Source organism: Dermochelys coriacea, chromosome 1 (genome assembly GCF_009764565.3).
Source record: "Dermochelys coriacea isolate rDerCor1 chromosome 1, rDerCor1.pri.v4, whole genome shotgun sequence".
Taxonomy (NCBI): Eukaryota; Metazoa; Chordata; order Testudines; family Dermochelyidae; genus Dermochelys; species Dermochelys coriacea.
The window spans coordinates 274,835,768-274,860,918 of record NC_050068.2 but is presented as its reverse complement, the minus strand read 5'-3'; positions in this window follow the sequence as shown (position 1 = coordinate 274,860,918).

The following is a 25,151-nucleotide window of genomic DNA, read 5'->3' as shown; positions in this document are numbered from 1 at the left end:
GGTTGGAAGAGACCTCAGGAGGTCATCTACTCCAAAGCTCAAAGCAGGACCAATACCAATTAAATCATCCCAGCCAGGGATTTGTCAAGCTGGGCCTTAAAAACCTCTAAGGATGGAGATTCCACCACCTCCCTAAGTAACCCATTCCAGTGCTTCACCACCCTCCTAGTGATATAGTGTTTCCTAATATCCAACCTAGATCTCCCCTACTGCAACTTGAGACCATTGCTCCTTGTTCTGTCATTTGCCACCACTGAGAATAGCCGAGCTCCATCCTCTTTGGAACCCCACTTCAGGTAGTTAAAGGCTGCTATCAAATCCCCCCTCACTCTTCTCTTCTGCAGACTGAACAAGCCCAGTTCCCTCAGCCTCTCCTCATAAGTTATGTGCCCCAGCCTCCCGATCATTTTCGTTCCCATCTGCTGGACTCTCTCCAATTTGTCCTCATCCTTCTATAGTAGAGGGCCCAAAACTGGATGCAATACTCCAGATGTGGCCTCACCAGTGCCAAATAGAGGGGAATAATCACTTCCCTCGATCTGCTGGCAGTGCTCCTACTATTGCTGCCCAATATGCCATTAGCCTTCTTGGCAACAAGAGCACTCTGCTGACTCATATCCAGCTTCTCATCCACTGTAAGCCCCGGGTCCTTTTCTGCAGAACTGCTGCTTAACCAGTTGGTCCCCAGCCTGTAGTGGTGCATGGGATTCTTCCGTCCTAAATGCAGGACTCTGCACTTTTCCTTATTGAACCTTATCAGATTTATTTTGGCCCAATCCTCCAATTTGTCTAGGTCACTCTGGACCCTATCCCTACCCACCAGTGTATCTCTCTCTCCCCCCAGTTTAGTGTCATCCGGAAACTTGCTGAGGGTGCAATTTATCTCATCATCCAGATTACTAATGAAGATGTTGAACAAAACCAGCCCCAGGACAGACCCCTGGGGCACTCTGCTTGATACCGGCTGCCAACTAGACATCGAGCTGTATATATATATACCTTGACTTTAGCAAAGCTTTTGATACAGTCTCCCACAGTATTCTTGCCAGCAAGTTAAAGAAGTATGGATTGGATGAATGGACTATAAGGTGGATAGAAAGCTGACTAGATCGTCAGGCTCAACGGGTAGTGATCAACAGCTCGATGTCACTGGGATGTATGCAAGGAAAAGATGGGGTATTCTACCCTCAGAGTCTTTGTCAAGGTTCCTTCCCCACTCCTAACTTTAGGGTACAGATGTGGGGACCTGCATGAAAGACCCCCTAAGCTTATTCTTACCAGCTTAGGTTAAATCTTCCCCAAGGTACAAACTTTTACCTTTTGTCCTTGGACTGTATGCTGCCGCCACCAAAGTGTTACACAAAGAACAGGGAAAGAGCCCACTTGGAAACATCTTTCCCCCCAAGCCCTACACCCCCTTTCCTGGGGAAGGCTTGATAAAAATCCTCACCAATTTGCATAGGTGACCACAGACCCAAACCCTTGGATCTTAAGAACAATGAAAAAGCAATCAGGTTCTTAAAAGAAGAATTTTAATTAAAGAAAAAGTAAAAGAATTACCTCTGTAAAATCAGGATGGTAAATACCTTACAGGGTAATCAGATTCAAAACATAGAGAATCCCTCTAGGCAAAACCTTAGGTTACAAAAAGACACAAAAACAGGAATATACATTCCATTCAGCACAACCTATTTTACCAGCCATTTAAAAAAGAAAATCTAACGCATATCTAGCTAGATTACTTACTAAGCTCTTTAAAGGAGTTCTGACCTGCATTCCTGCTCTGGTCCCGGCAAAAGAAACACACACAGACCCTTTGTTTCCCCCCCCCCCCCAGCTTTGAAAGTAACTTGTCTCCTCATTGGTCATTTTGGTCAGGTGCCAGCAAGGTTATCCTAGCTTCTTAACCCTCTACAGGTGAAAGGGTTTTGCCTCTGGCCAGGAGGGATTTTATAGTTCTGTATACAGAAAGGTGGTTACCCTTTCCTTTATATTTATGACAGTCTTTCTTTAAGGATTCCAGAAAAGGGAGTGATGGATGGAATAACCCATCCCCTCATGATTTTGTCCACCAATGTGGCCTAATATCTGACACCAATTTTGCTTCATTCATTTCTGGTTCCACATCTTGTGTTTTTACCAAGGATAATTTCAACATAGTCCTTGTATCATATCAGCATCATCTTTTTTTGTTTGGAGTAATTTAGCCTCTCTGTCTGGTTCTATTGAACCTGTTTATAACATTCATTGCTGAAAACAGCTTGACCCTCTTTTCCTCATTTGTTATGGTAGGTTATTCAAACATCTTATGAACTTTAATCTACTTTTACAATTGAGCTTACAGTTAGGGTAAATTTGTAGGTCCAATTATCATAACAGTTCTTACTGTCAGTTTTATGTAATATTATAGCCGGGCATTAGGGCCATTAACTTCATACTTATGGAATTAGTAGCATCTTCATTTGTCTGCCCCCAGTCCTTCACCATATTCCAGTCTGAATTGTATTTTGGTTCTGTCTCTAAATGGAATCTAAAGGAGTATTCTGTTTTTTGGGCTATGCTAAACTTTGCAGTGACATACAGTGTACAATCCCATGTAAATTAGAGCACAATTGAGCCCTAAAATTCTCTAGGGATCTCTTTGTGTGACTATTTATAAAATAGTGAACTGACATCACATGTAATTAGGGTTAAAGTTTGGAAAACTTCTTGAGGTTTCCTACACAATTTTTTTCAGTGAAACTTAAAAATTGTACAATCTTGCAATTTTAATAAACATTTTTGATCTGTAAACAGACGGCCAATTTCTTCAGATTTTACATGTTCATCATCATTGGAAAATGTCTATCTGCTTCATGCAAGTTTGTTTATTTACAAAAATTGCCTTTGGTCAATGACAAACCCTAGAAAAATGTTAGCAGAGCAGAATAATTTTGTTTTCCTTTTTCAACATTGGTGGAAACCTCAGAGCACCTCAGTCTGTTATTTCAGTAGGGCAAAGTATATTAAGGAATCCCTCTTGTCTTTGGACAGCTGGGTAAGCCCCTAACTAGGACAAACACATTGGGATGCAAATTGTAGAAACAGCTTGAATCAACAACAGGAGTCCATTTTATTTTCTTTAATGAACAGGATCCTTAGCAAATTTTTGCTTGAAGGCACTAATAAATCTGTTCTTGGAAAAATCTGTATCATCATACCATGATTCCTTTCCTCAAGGTAATGAAGATTTTCTTTCTCATACATTAGTTATCTAAGCTTTAACCTTTCTCCTATCCCCTGAGTTAACTTACAGTACAGGTTTTTCTGCAATGATTTATGTATTATATTATAAAATATTCAAAGTAAAGTATGCTTTTACTCAAATAGCCCCTTAAGTCAATTTCATTTGCCCTTCTGGATAATTTTTTAAAAAATATTATTGATGATGTTTTATTCATTGAGTTTTTTAAAACAAAACCATTTTTGAACTAGATAATCTTGCCTCATTAATGCTTATTTTTCAAATAAGCTACCAAATCCCCCTCACTTATACATATGCTTTAGGTTTTTTTTTAAAAAATGAATTTTAATGTTGAAAATAATTACTAATTTCTTGACACTAGGAATTTTAACTGGGGCACTGATGTGTGTATAGATTAGAGGTATGACTGGGGATTGCAGTTCTTGAGCTGAGAAGCAGAGGCCTTGACAGAGTGATAGGCTCTGATAGAATAGACACAAGGGAGTCTGGACTGAGTAGGAGTTCAGCACTGAAGGAGTAGGGAGCTTTAATTAGTTGAGTGGAATAAGTAAAGATCTGTTAAACTATGTAAAGCATTAAAAGCTTAATTTCAGCTTGAACATAAAGATAACACTTAATGCAGTCTAGGCCCCCAGTTAATGGTGTCAATTTACAATGCACTTTGAAGAGGCAGTGTGAGCCAGTGGATAGTGCACTGGAGTGGAACTTGAGAGACATTGGTTCTAGTTCTCGTTTTGCCACTGACCCAGCAAGTTACATTGGGCAAGTTGCTGTACCTCTATTTACCTTCCCTCCCTTTTGGGGTATGTCTACACTTACAGCTGAGGGTCTGATTACCAACTTGAGGATACATAATTGTGCGACCTGTCATCAAGCTGGCATGCTAAAAATAGAATGAAGCCACGGAAGCACAAGTAGCAGGGAGAGCTACATGCACTGAGTACATACCTAACATCCCTGATGGGCATGTATTCAAGGTGGTTAGCACTTCCTGCTGCTTGCCCTGCCACGGCTACACTCTCTATTTTCAGTGTGCTAGCTTGATGACAGCTAGTGCAAGTATGTGTCCTTGATCTGGGAATCATGCCCCCCAGCTCAAAGTGGAGACATACCCATAGCTTTGTCTGTTTAGATTATACATTCTTTGGGGTTAGGTATGGTCTTTTACTGCATGACTCTACTGCCTAACACAATGGGGATCCAATTTTGGTTGATGGCATTTAGGTGCTACTATAATGCAAAGAACAACAAGTATAGAGCAAATTATTTAATGAATATCCATGGTAAGAGCCTGACCTATCTGACTGTAAAGAGTGTAGAAGTCACAACTATTTGCCATATGGCCAAGTGGCATATGTATGCATTCAGTGATATCAACTCACTTGGAGACCAAGGAAAACATCTTGAGGCTACAGGTATTGAACTAATGAAGCAGAGAGAGAGAGAGAGAGAGAGAAAAAATTATTTATAGGAAAAAATCTTAGGATACTGAAGAGAGGCCCCTGCTCAAAGCTGGTTACTTTGATCTTCCAGTTGAGGAAGCCATCCCTATGACAGGAGGGAATCATGCTGGAATGGAAGGACAAACTCATATACCCATCTTTCAGTCATGGTAGAGGAGTTTGATCATTCCTCCATGCATCAAAGAGCCTGCTCCACAAGAAGGGATTAGAGCTGTGAGATACAGAGAGATTGCAGTGATGCAGGATTTGATTATTCGCTATATCAATAGCTGCGTATGTGTTGACCACAGGAAAAGTTCATTGACTTTCCTAACAAATGCAAATGTGGCGGAGCACATGAGATAGTAGAAAAGTACTGGGAAGGAGGTTGTGTTGTTAGAAAGAGATAGGAAAGAGGTCCTGGAAGATAAATGTAGGTGATTATGAAAGAAGCTTAGGTCCAGAATCTCTGGGGTTGCTTGCTCGGAAGTGATGTTACTTCCTGTGACGTTATTGACTTGACTTGAACTGGGACCGTTCAGAACATTGTTGCAACCAAGGTCCTGTAGTGACACCAAATCTTATATAAAGGGGGTCAAATGAGGTGTCTAAGACAAGGTTATGGTTTGCTGGTTATGATTATGCTGTCTATATATGTATCATTTTTTGTAGTTGAAGTTATGAATATTGGCTATATACTATACTGTCTATATTTCAAACTTATGCTATGCTTCTGGGTGACACCCCAGACAAGTTGGTGTCAGCTCTGCCTAACCTGCTTGATGGCCCATTAAGGACCATTAGATATACAATTGACCCATTGAGAGAAGGTAGACACACCTTGGGACTCAGCAAGTTATGCAGGGACATGCCTATGGACAGAACTCTGAGGTTTTTCCATCCATGTGATGAACAGCTTATCTTTGGAACAAAGAAAGAAAGACCACATGGCAAGAGAATATAAAAAGCTGCTGCAGCTCCTCCATCTTGTCTTCAGTCCTGCTTCTTACCTCTGGAGGAACTTTGCTACACTGAAGCTTTGAACCAAGGACTGAAAGACCCATTCCAGCTGTGGATGTACTCCAGAGACTTGATTTGAACCTGCAGTTTATTCTATCACTGCTGCAAGCCTGCGCCAAGAACTTTTCCATTACTATATGTAATTGATTCCATTTAACCAATTCTAGCTGTCATCTTTTTATGAATAAACCTTTAGATTTTAGATTCTAAAGGACTGGCAACAGCGTGATTTGTGGATAAGATCTGATTTGTATATTAACCTGGGTCTGGGGCTTGGTCCTCTGGGATTGAGAGAACCTTTTTTTTTTCTTTTACTGGGGTATTGGTTTTCATAACAGTCTGTCCCCATAACGAGTGGCACTGGTGGTGATACTGGGAAACTGGAGTGCTTAAGGGAATTGCTTGTGTGACTTGTGATTAGCCAGTGAGGTAAAACCAAAGTCCTCTCTGTCTGTCTGGTTTGGTTTGCCTTAGAGGTGGAAAAACCCCAGCCTTGGGTTGTGACTGCCCTGTTTTAAGCAATTTGTCCTGAATTGGCACTCTCAGTTGGAAGTGTAATGATGCTGGTTCTGGCGGGACCCAAGTACAGGAAACTAGATAAAAGGATGCATCTGAATCTCAATATGTGGGTGAAGAGATGGTTTAAAGAGGAGGGGTTTAAATTTATTAGGCACTTGTGTAAGGACGAGTCTATACTCAAGGCATGTGCTCTACCTTACTCAAAATGGAACCAGACTGTTGTCTATAGCAGACAGACAGGGGACTGAGAGATGAGTGACAAAAATTATTACAGGTATGCAAAGATCTCCTTATGAAGAGAGAATGAGAAGATGGAAACTACCGTATTTCATTGAGAAAAGAGTTGAATAAGAAGGGGAATGATAGAAGTATTCAAAATGGTGAATGGTATAGAAAAGGTAAATTGTGCACTGCTATTTACTCTTCTCCTAGCATAAAATAAAGGGACATAACAAAAATGGAAGGGCAGCAACAAATAAAGGTAACATTTTTTTATGCAGCGTATAGTTAATCTGCCGAACTCATTGGTACCAGAGATTGTGTCGTAAAGTAGAATTAAAGAAACCTAGCTGAGGTCAGAAAATCCACAGTAACATAGAGCAAGATTAAGAAACATTAGAAGGCACAATCATGTTTCATGTCATCAGCCAACCTCCAAACCTAGAATCTAGAAAGAAACTTCCATTGTGGGTAAAAGATCTCAAAGTTTGCTATGGGGTAGGGCAGATCAAAAAATGTTGAATGAGACATTTTCCCTTTGCAAAATGGAGTTTCATTACAATAAAAATTTTCCATAGGAAATGTTCAAAATGTTTTGTTTCAAATCATCTATTTATCCACCTAAGCAGTGTATCATGGGAATTGTAATATTTTGTCCCATGAGGAACCGTGCCACTCAGCCATCAGGAAAGACCATGATGTATCACAGGAGATAGAGGTAATCCAGAAAACAGGATTCAAAAGGGAAAATGGAGGGAGAAGGGACATGGATCTACATTTCCCATGAGGCACTGTGGTGGCTTAGGTGGATGGAAAGATTAATATGAACCTGAAACAAAAAAATTCCATTTGAGTATGTCAGAATGTTTCATTTTGATTGAAAATGTTGAAATTAAACGTTTGGATGCTTCTGAATACATTTTTTTGGGAAACTTTTCATTTTGTGAAAAGTTTTTTTGACTTTTCATTCTGATGTCAGATAAAAACAAATGTCAAAATACCAGAACTTCCCTGCAGGGTGGAAATTCTGGTTATTGATCAGCCCTATTATGGGATTTCTCTCCCTTGCTTTGATTCTGTCCAGTGTCAGAAACATGATACTGGACTACAGGACCACTGGTCTGATCTGCATAGTTACTTTTTACTTATGGTCTGAGTAGTGATGTGGAAACCACTTAATTTAAAACTTTTACAACTTTTTCAAACCTCAGAATAAATAACTCTGAAATATTAATATTTAAGCAAGAACTGATGTAGTGATCCTGTATCATTTAGATAAAAACCACCTGGAGACAGTTAAAAGCCTGAGGCTCTGACAAGGATGCTTAATAAACAGCCAAACCTTATCTAGCTGGTGCAGACCCACTATCCTTGTTGCTAGTATAAACTGATTGTGCTGACCAAAAAATTAACTGTCATGCTAACATGAGACAGACAGATCTTTTTCTTATGATTTTATAGATAGAATGGGTTTGTTTTGCTCTCAAGGAGAGAATAAATTTTCTGTGTGAGTTTAAAAGAAAGAAAAACATGACACCCCAAATTAAAACAAAATTTGAATAATAAGTGTAGGAAGAAATTAAAACTTTAAAAAGTAGGCCTGATCTCATCTGGTGTAAATTGATTTAGCACAGACTTTATCAGAACTATGACTTTAATGGAACTATGCCAATTTAAACTAGCTGAGGATCTAGCCCAGTATTTGTATGGTATTACTACAACAGTCTATGAAATAACTTTAAACAAAATATTCATTATACTTGTAACAATGTAGGCTTCTCTCTTCTGGCTACTAGAAATAGGCCAGAAACCTATAGAGACAGATGCTGCATTTTTTAATCTTTGCTCTTATTTTCTCTGTGCGTGTGTGTGTGTGTGTGTGTGTGTGTCTTTGTTTTGTTTTGTGTTCTAGGAAATGGGATTGGACTTTAATAACAGCAATAACAAGAGCTCCAGCCCAACTCAACTAACTTCCTCTCTTTTCCCCAGAAAGGATAGTTATTACCATCTTTAATACCATCTAAAAGACTGTCAGACAATCGAGGGATTGTTCTAAAAAATAAAGTAGCTAAAAGGAAAAAAAAAGGTGATTTAGTTAAAATGAAAGCCTTAATTAATACTTTATAGTTCAAATGCTTTAACTATTTTTCCTTCTTTTTTTTTGTATGTTTAATAAAAGGTTAAAAGGATTTTTTTTATGGTGTTTGCCATGGAACTAAGCAGGTTGAGGTGTCTGTATACCAAACTCTGAATCATGTTTAAAACTGTTTAATGTTGGACATTGACTGAATTATGTTAACACCTTTGACTCTTTGGACCTCTTTATTCCTTCTAAATGACTGCAACAAACCAAAATGCCCCAACAATTGGGGTGCAGAGACATGTATTTAGTTTGAAAACAATTAACAGAATTTTAGGAGCGCAGTTCAGTTACCTTGGCCAGGACATCAGGTTTTTCAGGGAAACACAATCCAGTTTAAGAGTTTTTCAAAAGCAAGGTAGGACTAAAGTGCTCTCAACAAGAGATGGGAAAGATTTAATTTTAAAGCATGCCACCTATCCCTATATCCGATCATATCTAGTCATGAATGGTACCCCTGTACAATCAGATTTTCAAAAGCACTCAGTGTTGGCCTAACTCTGCTTCTACTGACTTCAATGAGAATTGTTAGGTGAATGTTCAGGGCTTTCTGAAAAATCTCACCCATAATGCAAGACAACTGTGCAAAATGTACAGTGGTTCTATGTTAAGAAATATATAATATGGAGCCAAAACATTTTGTCATTTTTTGGTTAGGTGTATATAGCAATTTGATTTTTACTATGAGTAAGGTTAGCAGGATCTGGCTTTATATATCTGGTCTTGGGATGTTAAGGGGTATTTCCTGGCAATATTAATGTTCTACTTGTAAGCAGAGTCTGAGCTCTCCCCTGACATCTAGTGATGAGCTGTGGAAGAGGACTTCAGGAGCTGATCTCATTTGCATGGGCACACCCAATCTGCCTAGGGTGCTTAGCATGGTGGGATTGCTTGCCCAAATGGTCACTTTTGACTAGTGTTGGATTCCCAGTCTCCTTGTTATTGGGGCAGGAGCAGTAAAGGGTTGTTATCCTTACTGTGTGAATCCAGGGCAGCAGAACTGTATTTGGCATTTCCCAATTGAGGGACTCACCCTCAACTAAATGGCACTCGTTCGACAAGGAACATGGATTCCAAAGCCCAGTTGAGAGAGGGTGGGACCTGCCTAAGGGCTCCAGACACCATCTGGTCCTTCCTCTTTCTACTCTGTAACAACAGAGCTAATTTAGACTCAATTGAGAGTCTTGTTACATGCTGTAGAGCTGAAATCACTGAGACTGAGGTCTAAGTATTAGACCTGTTTGGGGATAGTGTCTCTGATGCAAGAGACTACCCGGTGTACACCAGAAGTGAGACTCTCCCACTAGCAGCTGAAATAACTGAGAGCTCTGTTAAGCAGTGGACCCTGAAGACATCTGGGTGAGTGGCCAGCAGGGTTGCTGGTGGAGAGGCGCAGTGAGCGGCAAGCCAGGTGGTTGGCAAAGAGGAGCAGAGTCCCACAGAGAGGGGGTGGTGAGTGAGTGCCTGAGCAGTGGAGCGAGTAAGGTGCTTTCTTAAACCCCCACCTCCACCCAGGGTAGGAGGTGAACTCTGCAGATAAACCTCTGAACTCTGGGTCTTCACTGTCCAAGGACAATAACTATGAGTGGGTGCAGAGAAGGGACGGGCCCGTTATAGGGACTTTTGGGTTGCTGGACTTAAGAATTTGAGGGTAAAAGGACACTGGCCAACTTACTGGGGGGTGGGTCTTTCGCTCATGGTTTATGTTTATGAGCCCCGTTTGTGGTGTTTCCACAAATTAATGCTGAGTTATTTCCCTTCTTTTATTAAAAGTTTTTTGCTACACGCAGACTCTGTGCTTACGAGAGGGGAAGTATTGCCTCTTAGAGGTGCCCAGGGGGTGGTGTGTAATTGTCCCAGCTCACTGGGTAGGGGCTCGAGACGGTTTTGTGTTGTATTGTCAAAAAGATACCTAGATACTGAATCTGGCCCTTGTTGTTGCTGTCTTAACCTGGCAGAAGGGTTACATACTGAAATTACTAGTGTGTTATCTCTCTCTCTCTCCTTTTTATGGTGGCAGATGAAATATTTTTAACCTTATATTGCAGTGCATATACTTGACTTTGAGCTCCATTGAGATATGTTATGAGGTATATATAGTTGTAAATTATTGGCAGTTCAGGTGATTATAGTGTAGGAGGCTCAGGTACCATACTAACAAGCTTTTTTGTTTAAATGTAAAGTTATATGTCAATGAATGCAGGCCATACTTACATAATGAGGAACTCTATTCTGGGAAGCAGTTAGGGATCATGATGGATGATTAACTGAATGTGAGCTCCCAGTGTGACGCTATGGCCAAATGGCCTAATGTGATCTTAGTTTGTATAAACTGGCCAATAGTTTGTAGGAGTAGGAAGGTTATATTACATCTGTGTTTGGCTCTGGAGCAGTGGTGGGCAACCTGTGGCCCATCGGGGTAATCTTCTGGCAGGCCGCCAGACAGTTTGTTTAAATTTTCACAGCTACCTGTAGCTCCCAGTGGCTGCGGTTTGTCATTCCTGGCCAATGGGAGCTGCGGGAAGTGGCAGCGAGCACATCCCTGCAGCCCGTGCTGCTTCCCGCAGCTTCCATTGGCCAGAAATGGTGAACTGCGGCCACTGGGAGCTGTGGGCAGCAGTGCAAATGTAAACAAACTGTCTGGCGGCCCGCCAGCAGATTATCCTGATGGGCCACAGGTTGCCCCCACTGCTCTGTCACAACCCAAGGTAAACAACCGGGCTGGCCAATTGTCGGCCCACCACAACAACAACCCCCCCCCCATCTTACAGCAGGTTCTTGTCATGTACACCAAAAGGAGCCATGCACAGACCCGCTAACATAAAGGGCGCCAACCCGGGACCTGAGAGGCAAAAAAGCGTGTCAAGTACATAAATCAAAGGTTTTGTGTGCAGAGAACCAAAAGCAGACCTGCTGACATAAAAGGGCCCCAACCCGGAAAGCGGAAAAGCTAAGCGACCTATAACAAAATGACATGACCCCAACAAAGCCCCATAAAATACAGCAGCCAACAAGTGAAATGGGGGGATTTTCTCCATGTACGCCAAGGAGACTGATCATTCCTCAGCCGAGATAATCCTCCCATTAGCACTGGCCCGTGTAGTGTCGTGTTCATTGTAACTAACCCTATGCATATCATGAGATTGGTGTTTGCACTGCTGGTCAGTTGGCTTGGATGTGTGGTATGTATGTAACTTTTCCTATCACCTTTAAGTCTGTAACTCCCCCTCCTACCCCTTTGCCTAAGAGGTTGTATAATTTGAATTGTCTATGGACAAACCGTTCGCTCTATTCCCCAGCCACTGCATAACTTTGTTTATCCAATAAACGTTGCCGCTGTGCATTTTTATCAATTCACTTGTCAGTGGGTTTGTGTTTTACCCAGTAAAATAATTCCTGAGCCTGCTAATGCCACAGACACTCTGGAGCATTAATAGAATACTATGCCTGATTCTGGTGTCCATAATTCAAGAAAAATGCTGATGAATTGGAGAGGGTTTAGAGAAGAGCCACCAGGATGATTAAAAAGTGGAAAACTTTCCTTATAGTGATCTTGAGTCTATCTTATTTAAGAGAAGGTTTAACGGTGCTTGATCACAGTTTATAAATATGGCCTGTCTGATGATATAGTCTGACCTCCTGTAAAAGAGTGAAAAGAAAAGGAGTACTTGTGGCACCTTAGAGACTAACAAATTTATTTGAGCATAAGCTTTCGTGATCGCTTCTGGTCTTATAATCTATTAACTGTGTGTCTTTGTTCCACCAAATGAATTTTTTTAGTCCTTTAACTCCTCTAGCATGCTAATGCATGGTCCCACATATTCATGTTCTATATTTTTAGATTTTATTTAATTTACTTTTGGGAAACCTGCTGAAAAGTTGTATACAATATGAATGTAAAACCGAGTCTTTTAAAATATGCTTATGATGAACAATAATTCCTTGAAAACTTGCACCTTGAAATATAGATAGAAAGTGAAACACTAAGGAAATAGTAAATTGGGAACTGGCAGCACTGCAGGCAGTTCTGTCATCACTAGTCAGTTCCTCCTGGAGCTATAAGCTAGTGGCATAAACATCAATTCAGTATATATTATGTATCATCACTTATTCTCTTTAAACAGAGTTAAAAGTGAAGGAAAATGTGATGAATAAGGCTCCAATTATGATTCTGCATCATCCCAAACCCCAGGTTGATTCTTCATGTTAGCCTTCTTATTTTGGCCATGAGTCTTTTGCTTTAAGCATGTTCCCCTCTATCAGGTTCCATTTTATCACCAGCAGAACAACATCTGCATTCTCTGTTTTTTAAATTTTGTAATTGAATTAGCCTTCAGAAACTGCAAGACAGAGCTGAGCCTGGCTTTCTAGGCTTCCTGTCTGTCTTCCAACTAGCCTTCCGGAAAATGGAATATCTCAAAATCTGGTTTCAGAATATAACAAGTTCTGCAGTATCAGGGAAAGTACCTTCACAATGCCACCTAAAGTAGATAAAAGGCTGCAATCCCCATGGAAAGTTCTGTTATTTTTGTATAACTAAATGAGTAGACAGATGGATGCCTCATTGCACAGGGAAAATGAATAATTAGGAATATGACTATCAGCTTTGGTTCCAATCTTGTTCCCATTTAAACCAGTAGGATGTTGCTGCTGACTTCAATAGGAATGGTAACAGTCCTTTTCTGTGTATCATAAAACATATTGTACATACTTGGAACAATGTTCAAGTAGGTACACAGGCTTTGTGAAACAGATAAAAATGTAAATTTCCAATATTTTTTACTGGTCCGCTTCATGATCTATAAGTTTCATTGTTTTTCCAGCAGAAAATTTCATAGCAAAAACATGAGAGATTTGAAATGCTGGCATCTTTGAAAATATGAAATGATCATACTGATTGAGACTGCTCAATACACCAAACCACTAGGATGCCAGTATCATGCAGGTTGGCAGAAAGCACTTTAGAGCTTCACAAGCTAGGCCTTGTAGGAGTAGCTATGGTGGGTCCCAATAATCACTTAGACCCATGGCTAAGGGAAAGAGTATTTTACTAGGGCTGGCAGGAAGGAAAAGGGTTGCAAATACTCTAGGTACAGAGACTGAAACAGTTACAGTTCAAAGGAGCAATAGCAATTCTCTCTTGGGTCCTTGGTAGGGTGGATTTTTGACCAGAAAGTCCAGTCAAAAAGGGGACCTGACACTGTCTGGTCAGATCTACTGACTGGACACCCAAAGTCTGATTACTGCGAGTGGTATCTCATCACTGGTTCCAGCCCCTACTCAGCCAGGGCCACCTCCTACCTGCATTGCAGGCAAGTCCCTCCTGAGCTGAGCAGTGGGGGGTGGGAAGGAAAAGCACTGATGAGAGGGTGGAGGGGGGAAGAGGAGTGGATTGGGCAGGGCCTCAGGGGAAGAGATGGTACAGGGGCAGGGCTTTGGGGGTAATAGGCGGGGCAGAGGCAGGGCTGCAGGGGGAAAAGGCGGGGCAGAAGAGGTTCCAGCACTCCTGCTGGAGTATCTTGTTTTTAAAATATTACCCAGTTGGCAACCCTAGGACAGTCCAATAATAAGTCAGGGCTCTTCAGGGCAAGTGCCTGGGATGCCTTCTCCAGGCCAGTCTCTATTCCAGGCAAATAGGCTTTTGCAGGTTTACAAGCCAGGTTCAGTTAGTGCCTCTCATTGGGGGCTCATCTTCATAGGCTCCTTGCCCACCCCCAGCATCTCCCAACACAGACCAGCACCCAATTGTTGTATCTAGCACCCCATAGCCTGTTCCACGTACAGCTCTGCATTTGTTTCCTGGGGAATGAGTTCTGAATTCAGCTTCTCTCCAGCTCCCTGCTTGCCATGCAGATGCTGCTTCAGCTTCTCTGTAGCTCCTGGATAGCCATGCAGGGGAAGGGGAAAGGTCCCTCCTGAACCTTGCTGGGAGGAAGTGGATGTGCAGTGGGGAGAGGATGATAGAAGTTGTAGCGTTCTGTTTAGCAGAGCCATCACATGATTTTTCATCCAAAAGTTCTTATTTTTTTTTTATAAGAGGACCACTTTTGCCCTACATAGGACGATTTAAAATTTGACCTGCAGCAGGTGGGCTGAAAGGGAAGACATCTTGGTGACATTCTTGTCTCATAGATTTGCTTTTGATCATTTCCTTAGAGGGGGTGGTTCTAGACCAGTCTTAATCCTACGCTAACTCATCCTCCTTCTCCCCCTAGCTCAAAGAGCTTACCCTTAAGTAGGAATGATGAATAGTGATGAATAAACCTTGTATGATTGAAATTTCAACTCAGCTAAGAAATCAAAAAGTTTGGGTGATTATCTGAATCATTTACAAACACACTGAGTCTGCAAAATGCATTTGTACATTCTGTGAGGTCAGCCTTTTCATGACCGTTCTATTATTTTCTATTTCTGATCAAGCCGATACCTTGCTACAGTACCAAGTCTTTCAGAAGTTTAAATCATCCCCTCTGCTGCAAAAAACAGTTTAACAGAAGTCAATAGAGCTATGACATTTTACACCAGCTGAGGATCTGTCTCTGGGATTTCAACTGGTGCATCAAATACGAGGAGAAGATGTTTGGGAATTAGTTTTATCCCATCTTTATGTATTATCAGCTACGTTAAGTTTGACTGTATGTATCAATAATTTAGGATAAAATACCTTACAGCAGTGGTTCCCAAAGTTCTTCCACTGCTTGTGCAGGGAAAGCCCCTGCCCGGTCAGGCCAGTTTGTTTACCTGCTGGATCCACAGGTTCGGATCATGATCATGATCATGGCTCCCAGTGGCTGCGGTTCGCTGCTCCAGGCCAATGGGAGCTACTGGAAGTGGCGCGGGCCAAGCAACGTACTGGCTGCTGCTTCCAACAGTTGCCATTGGCCTGAAGCAGCGAACTGCGGCCAGTGGGAGCTGTGATCAGCTGAGCCTGCGGACACGGCAGGTAAACAAACTGGCCCGGCAGGGGCTTTCCCTGCAAAAGTGGCAGAACAAGTTTGGGAACTGTTGCCTTACAGGATTGTTTGATTGTCCTCATGCTGACTATTATTATAGGGTTTCTGTTTGGGGTGAGGGGTATATATATTTCATTTTTCAGAGTTTTTTTTAAATTTTATGTTGAATTCCCCAAAATAGGGTTTTGGGGGTTTCTTTTTGTATATACTGTGATGAGTAATGTACATTATATACACACTCATTACAGTAGTATATATTGTAATGAGTAATCTTTGTAATATTCTCTAGTGCAATTTAATGTAGCTGTTTCAAACAGCACTACATTAAAGCACTCTAGGGAACTGTTATTGCATACTAGTAGGTCTACATGTACCAATCAATGCACAACATGTTAGTGCGCTTTAGAAATCACACCCCCTGTAGTCTGTATTACTGTTCCCATGTAGACAAGCCATTAGATACAAGTAACCATTTCAGGTGTTTTTTGGATAAAACCAAATTTCACTGTTTTAGTACTGGGAGCATTTTGTCCATGTTTATTGCGTAAAACCAAAAATCAAAAGATCTAATTATAAATGCAGAAAATTCAAAATTAAGTTTAACCTTAAAAGAAATCCAAACATTTTTACATATGGAAATGCACAGTTAATGCACTCAAACAACTTTAATTCCTTCCTATAGTGGCATTGTGATTAGAAGAAATTGTATTTTAAAGATGCATTAGATTGTTTTTCATATTTTTCCCTCAGTTTCACTACAGGGTGGAACTGAGGTTATTTCTTCTCCTTAGCTGTGCATTTCCATGCATGAATATATTTGGGTTTCTCGTAATGTTAACTTTAACTATAAACCAAGTAGGTTTATAATGTTTGTTTTTGGAATAATTGCAATATCTTATTTTACTCTCAAATTCCATTTTAACATAACTTTTATCTGGGAATTTTCTTGCTTTTTTAATGATTAAAAATGTCATTCATGAACAGTAAATAAGAAATGAAAGGTAATGTTAGCATGCAATATTTATAATGATAGGAAGGTATACAGTATTAACCTTAAATCTTCATTTTTTTTCTTATCTTAACTTTTAGACCCAGAATCACCAGTATGCTTTGGCTGCTTTACCTCACTCTAGAGAAAAGAAAAGCAACCAGACCATATGCCCCTGTAGCCTCTCCTTCCTGCCCTCTCTGTTGAGTAGATGTGGTGCAATTGGTTGTTTTGAAATTCTTTAGGACTAAAAGAAAAGGAGTACTGGTGGCACCTTAGAGACTCTTTTGCTATTATTCTTTATAACTGAACATTTCTTCTTCAGTGGGGACTGGTAAGTAATGTTCTTCTACAAAGAATTCCATAAATAGCTCCCCCCTTTTTTAGAGGACTTTCATCTCCTATTATTCTAAATGAAAAGAAAGTCAAACTATCCTCAGGGAATATATATTTGCCTCTAATGCTATCAGGGGTCACCATCTTCCTTGATAGAAAATTGTTGTCTTTAGTTTATTGTGAACAATTGGTGGCAGAGGCCTTTTTGGAAAAGGGAATTCTTTGTGGAAATATCTATAGACCAGTATTCTTCAACCTATCCTTAAGAAGAAACTTACCAGTTCTCTTCATAAATAAAATGGTTGTACATGACCACTAATCTTTTTTAAAAAAAGTTGTAAGGAAAAGATCCTTAGGTGAAGGCCTAATAGAAAGCACATGGAAAGCAGACTTCATTGAATTCTTCTGTTGGAGGAGGTTAACTCAAGGATCCATCCTGGTGAGAAGAATGTAGAGAAAGGATTGCATGACTGGAAGAAAATATCCTCATAGCAGATTTATTTTAAATTTTTTATTAACCAATTGCTTTTGATTTGTTTTTCCTCTCAGTAGGTTGCCACTCACAACCTCACATTAAAAAGCCACTAAATTTTTTAGATCCAAATAAAAGGGTAATCTGGGAATCCAAAGAGTGATATACCAGATACTTCCAGTTAATATTTTTAACTCCTAAGAGCCTATCAGTTTTTATAACCTTGTAAACAAAACACCATATAAACAATAATAAGATGCACTTGTGAGTCATAAACTATACATATATAAACATGATGGACATTTTGTAGCTATTACTCCAAGGGGTTCTAGTGCTGTTATCTGAAATGAGTGCAGCTTTTGTTGAGATTGCATTACTTTTTATTTAATTACTACTTTGGTTTTAAAGATTAGGATCATTTTGAAGACATTATTATTCTGCACAGCAACTTATTTGAAACTCATTTATTTTCACTTCTGAATTCCCTGTGCCTTGGCATGTCGATTTTGTTCATTCTGGTGTGTGGTAAATGACAAAAGGGAGATGGTCCAGTTCATGCTTTTTCTAACCCTTTGAGTACAGTCAAAATTGGTGTAAAAACAGTGGGGTTTTTTTGGAATGCTAGAGAAAAAAATGTTATGTTTTAGTGACGTTACATTTATGAATTCCAGATATAATGGAATACAATTAGTAGTTAAGAAATTAGGTATGTAAGCTTACTATGATACAGAAATTTCTAGCACCAAACATTGGAATATACTGATGGCTTTAATAGGAGGGGGCTCCTTTCTCCTGAGACTGCATATCCTTCACTTCCTAAAGACTTCTTAATGGCTGGGTGCCAGAGTTGCTATGTTAATGTATTAATGCAGATTGTACTAATGGCAATGTGAATATATGGGCTATTAAAGCCAATTATGTCACAGCCAAAACAGTATCAGAACTACATGAATGCTTGAAAAATGAATGGGTAACTAGCTCAAAAATTCAGATTACAAATGTGGGAGATGGAGTCCCCATCCTGCCTTCCCCCCGCCCTTTTGAAGGCAAAACCAAGGCTTAACTTCCTATAACATTTTGTGTGAGGAAAAACACACAAATCCAGGTTAAGAAATTTAAGTACTGCACAAAATTCAGCTGTTGCTCAGGAACATGAATGCTTTCCATTTAGTGGCAAAAAATGGATGGCTTATCTGCTGTGAAAAATAGTTTGTGCGTGAACAATAAACAGCTTAGTGTTTCTTATGCTAATATCTTTATTAATGCCTTATATTTAAATGTGTGGGATGGTAGACTAGAGCCTCAGGTTACAAAAGCCCAAAGAATAAGATGGATTCCATTTCATAAAAAATTACAGGATTTTGAAAGAGAGATACAGATATAAGAGATGCCTGTGTAACATTTTTTTAATTTTATAAAAAGTAGACTTATAGGACCTAATGCTTCAATAGAGGTTTTGTCTGGGTATGGACCAAGAGAGTGGTTGTGTCTCTCTGAGGGAAAAGCTGTAGGAGTGAGGACTATTTCAGAAGATCCCATTACAGATTGTAGCTGGCCTTTGTGACTCCCTGAAAGAGGCCCTGCGGTCCTACTTCACCTTGACCCTGGAACCAGCAAAGTGACAGGAAAGGAGAAGCAAGGTGGGTCCTCCAGGTCTCTCTAGAGAGGCCTCATGGAAGCAGCCAGTCAGTGCCCAGCAGGCTCAGATAAAAGGAGCTGCAGCAGTTGTGACAGTCCTTCAAACCTGGGGTGTTCTTTACACTGCTTTGCTGTTTTTGCCTCTACTCCAGGACTGCTCACAAACAGCCTCTAGCATGTAAGTCATTCCCAGCTATGCTTGTGTGCCCTGGCAACCTGCCAGTCACACTCAGGTTTCCACTAGCCTGAATTACACTGCAGCAGGGGTGCTGGAACAATTTGTATAGTGGGGGTGCTGAGAGCCATTGAACTAATCTGTAAATCCTGTATATGATAAAAACTATTTCAAGCCAGGGGGTGTTTCCACACCCCCAGCACCTCTAGTTCCAGCACCTATCATTGCAGGATGACCCCCCCAGCACACTCCCTGTCCCAGACTTCCCCCAGAAATGTATGTCTTGAACTGCCCAACCCTCTCTTGGACAATACAAGCTCTTCATATGAAGTCTGTAATTTTATTAATAGAAATGATATGCACAAATGCTGTTATCTCAAATGTAGTTTCCCAAACACTTCAGTTCAAACACTGTTTTAGATAAAACAATAAAAAGTTTATTAATTACAAACAGAGACATTTTAAGTGAATAAAAATATTGAGGCATAAAAGTCAGAAATGCTTAGAAGAGAAATAAGATAAAGCAGAACTAATGCCTAACTTAAAAAGCTATGTTAAAGTCAAATCAAAGTTTCTCTCACCACATGCTCTCAATAGTCTTACTAGCCAAATTTCTATGCCAGGACCCCTTCAATTATGTAGTTGCTGCTTCCTTCATTTCTTCTGGTGTAGTCAATCAATAGACAGAAACAGAGAGGGGGAGGAGCGACACTTTGGAGTGTTTGTGCCTCATTTATAGTGTCTGTCTCTGTCGTCCACTGGGGGGAGTGGCCCCTCCCACTCCAGGTCTGTGGACGGCCAATCTGCCTCACTACAGTCTCCTTCTTTGAAAACCTTTCCAGCTGAGGTTCAGGAGACAAAATGTCTACCGCGGAGGATATCGCATTCTGGTTTCCCGACCTGTTGGAACTCCCTTTATGCTTGATGACTCTGTTTACTGATTAAATGCAAATTAAGCAGAACATACTTTCTTTTGTTTGAGACAGACCTGTTTGCCAACTTCTGTTTGCTGATCTGGGCCGTGGTTTGGAACATGTGTTAATAATACCATAAAGTGGAATCTTATAACTTCACCTTACAATGTTGCCACACATTTTTTACCAGGACAATATTGACCAGTAAATTATGAGTTTTCAAATGATACCTCATAAGGCATACTTTGTACAAATATTATTACAATAGTGTGCAAGGGATGAATACAGGGATACAGACTGTCATAGGGATTTAGCAGGTCAGTTGTTGGCTGGGACCAGAAGAGTGAAGAGGCGGGCTCTCTCTAGCCAAAGGAGCCTGACATGTAGACTGAGTTTATGGCTTGCTGCACTCACACTGAGATTGCAGGGGAAGAAGGACCTGAGACAGAGCTGGAAATAAAAGAGCCTGGTAGGAAGAGTTCCCAGGGAGATGATAGCAGAGGATTGGAGTAAGCGATATGTGGCTGCTGTGTATAAGGTCCCTGGTTTGGAACCTGGAGTAGTGAGTGGGCCACGATTCCCCTGCTGGTCATAGATAAGATGGCACAAACCCCAGGAAGGGATGAGGTCTTATTTGGGAGCCTGAACAAAGGGACAAATTTAAAGGACCCAGAGTTGGGGCTGAAGACCCTTGTAAGGGCAAATAGACGGTAGGTGCTGGACTCTTTAATAACCCAGAAGGGGTTCATTTGGACTTTGTGACATGGATGGAAGGCCAAGCTACTGAAGACCTCGCACAAGGTCATCTAGAAGTCTGCAGGGCATACCAGGGATGAGAAAAGGTCTGCAGTACTGAATCTAGTCTCTAGGAGGTACTCAAAAAGTGAGTGGTCCATTGCAATTTCTCTAGTGGGGTTGCCTCCAAATTTTTCCATTTTGGATATGACAGGATTTATTCCCCTTCTTTTCAAACACAAAGAAAAAATTCTCAGCCCTCAAGCCCTGTGGATCTTCCAAGATCTGAGAATCTGATTGGAGACATGTGTCTGTCCACAGGGGATCCTGGGCTTCCATATCAGCACTAGGATTCTTTGCTTCTTCCCCTGGAATTGTGCTGGCAGGAAATCCTTAGCCCTAGTAGGAGATTCCATAGCCCTAGTAGGATAAGAATATGGGATAGAATTTCACGCCCGCCCCCAGGGGTTGGAGTGGAGGGAGAAGACAATGCATGGTGATCTTGCTCTCCTGTTCTCCTTATCCCATCCTGTTTGTGTGCATGGGTACCTGGAGCTGCAGAGACCTTCCATATGTTGAAAGTCAAGTCAACAATGCCAAATAGGTCTCTCTTCCTTTTGTGTGTGGATCCCCTCAGTGTGCTGATGCTGGTTGGACAATTTCTTCCATTCCTCCCTAGGATTTAGACTATACTGAAGAGTTAAATAACAGCAAAGGTCACAGTAACCCAGGCTATATGTTAGGCAGTGTGGTATAGTGATTGTGGGGAAAATATTTCCAAAACATTGTGTCTGGATTCAGATTTCCTTTTTATCGATATACGAATACTGAAGAGTGTTTCATGGAAGCTTTGCTACTGCATGTCATCCCATCTATTTATTTAGTGCTTTCTAAAGTGCCTTTTGCCATCACCTTAACATGAAAGAGCAGTTTCATTCTGGAAAGCAGCTGTGCAAAAATGGCACCCTATCTTCAGCACCAGAACTAATCCCTCTGTGTCTTCAGTCATATCTACTGATATGTGACAAATAAGCTTTTGCTGCTTTTTACTCATTCGCCCTATAAAGACAGAATAGCTAGGAGTGAACTGAAGATTCTGCTTCATCTTGTGCATCACCATCAAGATTGTTGTTTATGTTCCAGTCAGTTATACCTGTGCAATCTCACTGAAGACAATGAAGTTGTGCACAGATGTCACTGAAATTCTATTTGGTGTACTTCGTGTTTGTTTGGTGATGGTGAATGAAATGGAAAGAACCCAGGTGGGCTCTCAGAGTCGAGGTTTAGATTGCAGGGCGGGCAGGCAGACTAAGGAAAAACATTTTTTAACTTTTAACTGAGCACACTACATATAGAATTTATTTAGACACAATAAACCTGGAACCCCCCAATACCATTCAGACAAAGTAACTTTTCAGGGTAGAAAGACACTTAAATCTTTTAGAGGGTTTTAAAAAAAAATGAGAAAAAGGAGAATTCAAGTACCTTTGTGCTTCCTTAATTAATTCACTTCTGGGTCTCTTTGAAAGGAAACTGACAAATGTGCCTAGCATATTGTATGGATTGTAGATCTTTTCTAAGTAATGCAGACCTCTGGGGACTGAGATCATGCAATTAATTTTACTCGCTGCACCTAGAATTTCCAGTGCTATAGAATCAACTAGGTTTCCTATTCAAGAAAAGTCTTATTTTTGCATTTAACAATAGTTGTCTGCTGGTGGTGAATAGAGAGGATTTTTTTTTAAAAAGTTTCAAGTTGTTCTGAAATTAATTTCTCCATGTTGGGTGTGATGTAGGGTGTGATTTAAAGCATATACAGTAGTATTCTGAACAAATAATACATTAATGTTTTTCTGCCTTTCTTATTACACTGTTACTGTGTATCTGACTACATATTCTCTGTGGCTTGCTGTTGTCTAGCAACAAACTTCTTGTCTAAATTCATTGGTTTAGTTAGAATTGGGAATCATGTTTTTCAAAATGAACTAAAACCAAGCGATAGGCCTTTTACAATTATTTTTAATTAACCCAAAATATGAAGGGAATGGTTTAAAAATATTCTCCCAAACTTTCAAACTACCAGGAACCTTATGTTGGTAAAAGATGATACTCTAGTATCTCTTATTTCTGTGGCTGATTGCTGAGATATTTAAATATTGATTATTCTTTTCCTCACTTTTGGCTGCTTCTTCTCACTCTATAAGTAAATTCCTTTCTTTCCTTCTCAAATGGTACTTTCTTCTCTTGAAACTTTGGCGGTCTCCTTTGAGACTCTATTTATATGCCAGGGATTGGAAAACAGGCTTGAATAGCCTTAAATCTGGGAATTCACATCACCTTTCTCCAAGACTCTTCCAGTTTGAATACTGAGAGTCCGAATCCAAAGCACGCTGACATCCATGACTGATGTGACTATTTTAAGCAGAGAAGCTTAATTTTGCCTGGGAGGTACAGTCCTAGGTGGGAGGCAGTATGGAAAAGCTGAGCAGGAGCTTCAGAAGATATGGTGCCTGAAGCATACACCATCCCCCTAGGAAGCACAAGAGTGCCTGGTCCTTCCACTGTCATTCTAGATATTACAGATCCCATTCCCCACTGTGCTTGGTCAACTTTTCTGGTTGGAACAAAGAGGACTGGATCACGGCCTGGATCAGTTTTTGCACTCTAAGGGCAGTGGCTGCTATGTGTGCAGCATGTGTGTGGTAGTGTGAAAGGGCACTAGTTCAGCCCATGATACTTATGGTAACTAGTAGCTACCTAGCCCTCAAAGTTTGGGCATGGTCAGGGCCATAAACTTAGCCACTCAGTGTTGGGATGGTTGTCCTGGGTAAAGAATTTGTTTCTTTTTTAAAAAAAGAAATCGGTAATGCTAACTCTCATGATTTTATTGCTACTCTAGTGAGTTTGGGGTGTCTTTTTGCTTATCTGATGAAAGGTGCCACCTCATGACGTTTCCCTTATTCAAAATGGCCACCATTTTCTATTACTGTCAATAGGGCTGAAGCCAGCAAGTTGGCTGCCATTTTCCAACATTCTATCTCCTTGCGAAAGTGAATGTAATGCAAAGTCCATTTATTTGTGTGAGAGTACGTAGCAGAATTTTCAGAATCATTCTCAATCCATTGCTAACTGAACACACTCAGCAGTTGACCTTCTAGTGACTCCGCCTTATCAGTCTCCTCGCTGGTCATCCCCTACTACAATGACTCACCCCTATTCCTTCCAGGATAACTTTCTCAAGGTTATTTTCATATCTACGTCTGATGTGATCAAAGTACATAAGTTTGTGCCTGTTGATTTTGATAACAGGGTCTGCTTCTCTCCAAAAATATTTCTAACAGTCAGGCTGTCCTTAATAAAGCTGGCTGCACCTCCCATTGTTTTCAATGAAATTTCATGCCCACAGGTACAATAGCTGCCACTTGATGGTCTAGGGGGCTAGAAAAGGAACAAAGTCTGTAAAATGCAGCAGACTATGAAAGGTGAATGTGGAGAGTGAGCAAGGCACTATGGGAAGCAGGAAACAGAATTATGTGCTTCAGGGGAATGAGATGCCAGGAGATGTGCGGGGGTGGGCAGGAGGAAGGCTGAAATGGGTACTGGGGTCTGTGGGAGGGAGGCTGGGGATGCAGAGGACAGTGATCGTGTGGGAGGGAGATAGAGAGGACAGAATGGCAGCTCCCCCAGCCTGGGGGCAGTGGTGGGAAAGGGGAGTCCCCTCTGAGCAGCCAGGGCAAGGCAGTGTTGCCTACTCTATTCGTACAATGATGGATCACAGGATTTTGGCTCCTGCAGGAAGAGCTCTTGCAATCCTCTGAGAAAGTTCTCCAATCCCACAATTTTCAGGGCTGGAAAGATCTGGTGTGCAAGTACCTCATGACTGAGAACATAGACCTGCCTTGCCACTTATCCCTTCAGTGTATGGTTCAATTAAAGTCAGTTGGACTTGGGGCAGCAGGAGGCAGTAGAGGGGTAGGATGGGGTAAACTGTTGCTGGGTCTGGGGCCCTGGACCCAGCAGCAAATCTTTCCTGCCTTGTGCTGCCTTGGTACTTCTCATCTACTTAGGATATGGGCAGAGGAGAAACCCTGGGGGCATAGGGGGTGAGTGAGCCGGGGGGCAAGACAGTAATAGGAAATGGGTGGCAGTTCCCACATTTGAGGCGTGAGGAGAGGGTATGTGGGATCTCCATCAGAGGAGTACAGGCATGCATTTTTGCCTGCATTAAAGATTGACTTTTCAACCTGAAATTATCTCGCACATGCAGCCGGAAGATAGACAGGAGTTAGTCAAAGGATAGACTACAACTTTGATTTGATCATGTTTTTAATATCTCATGATTAGTGGTGCCAATCT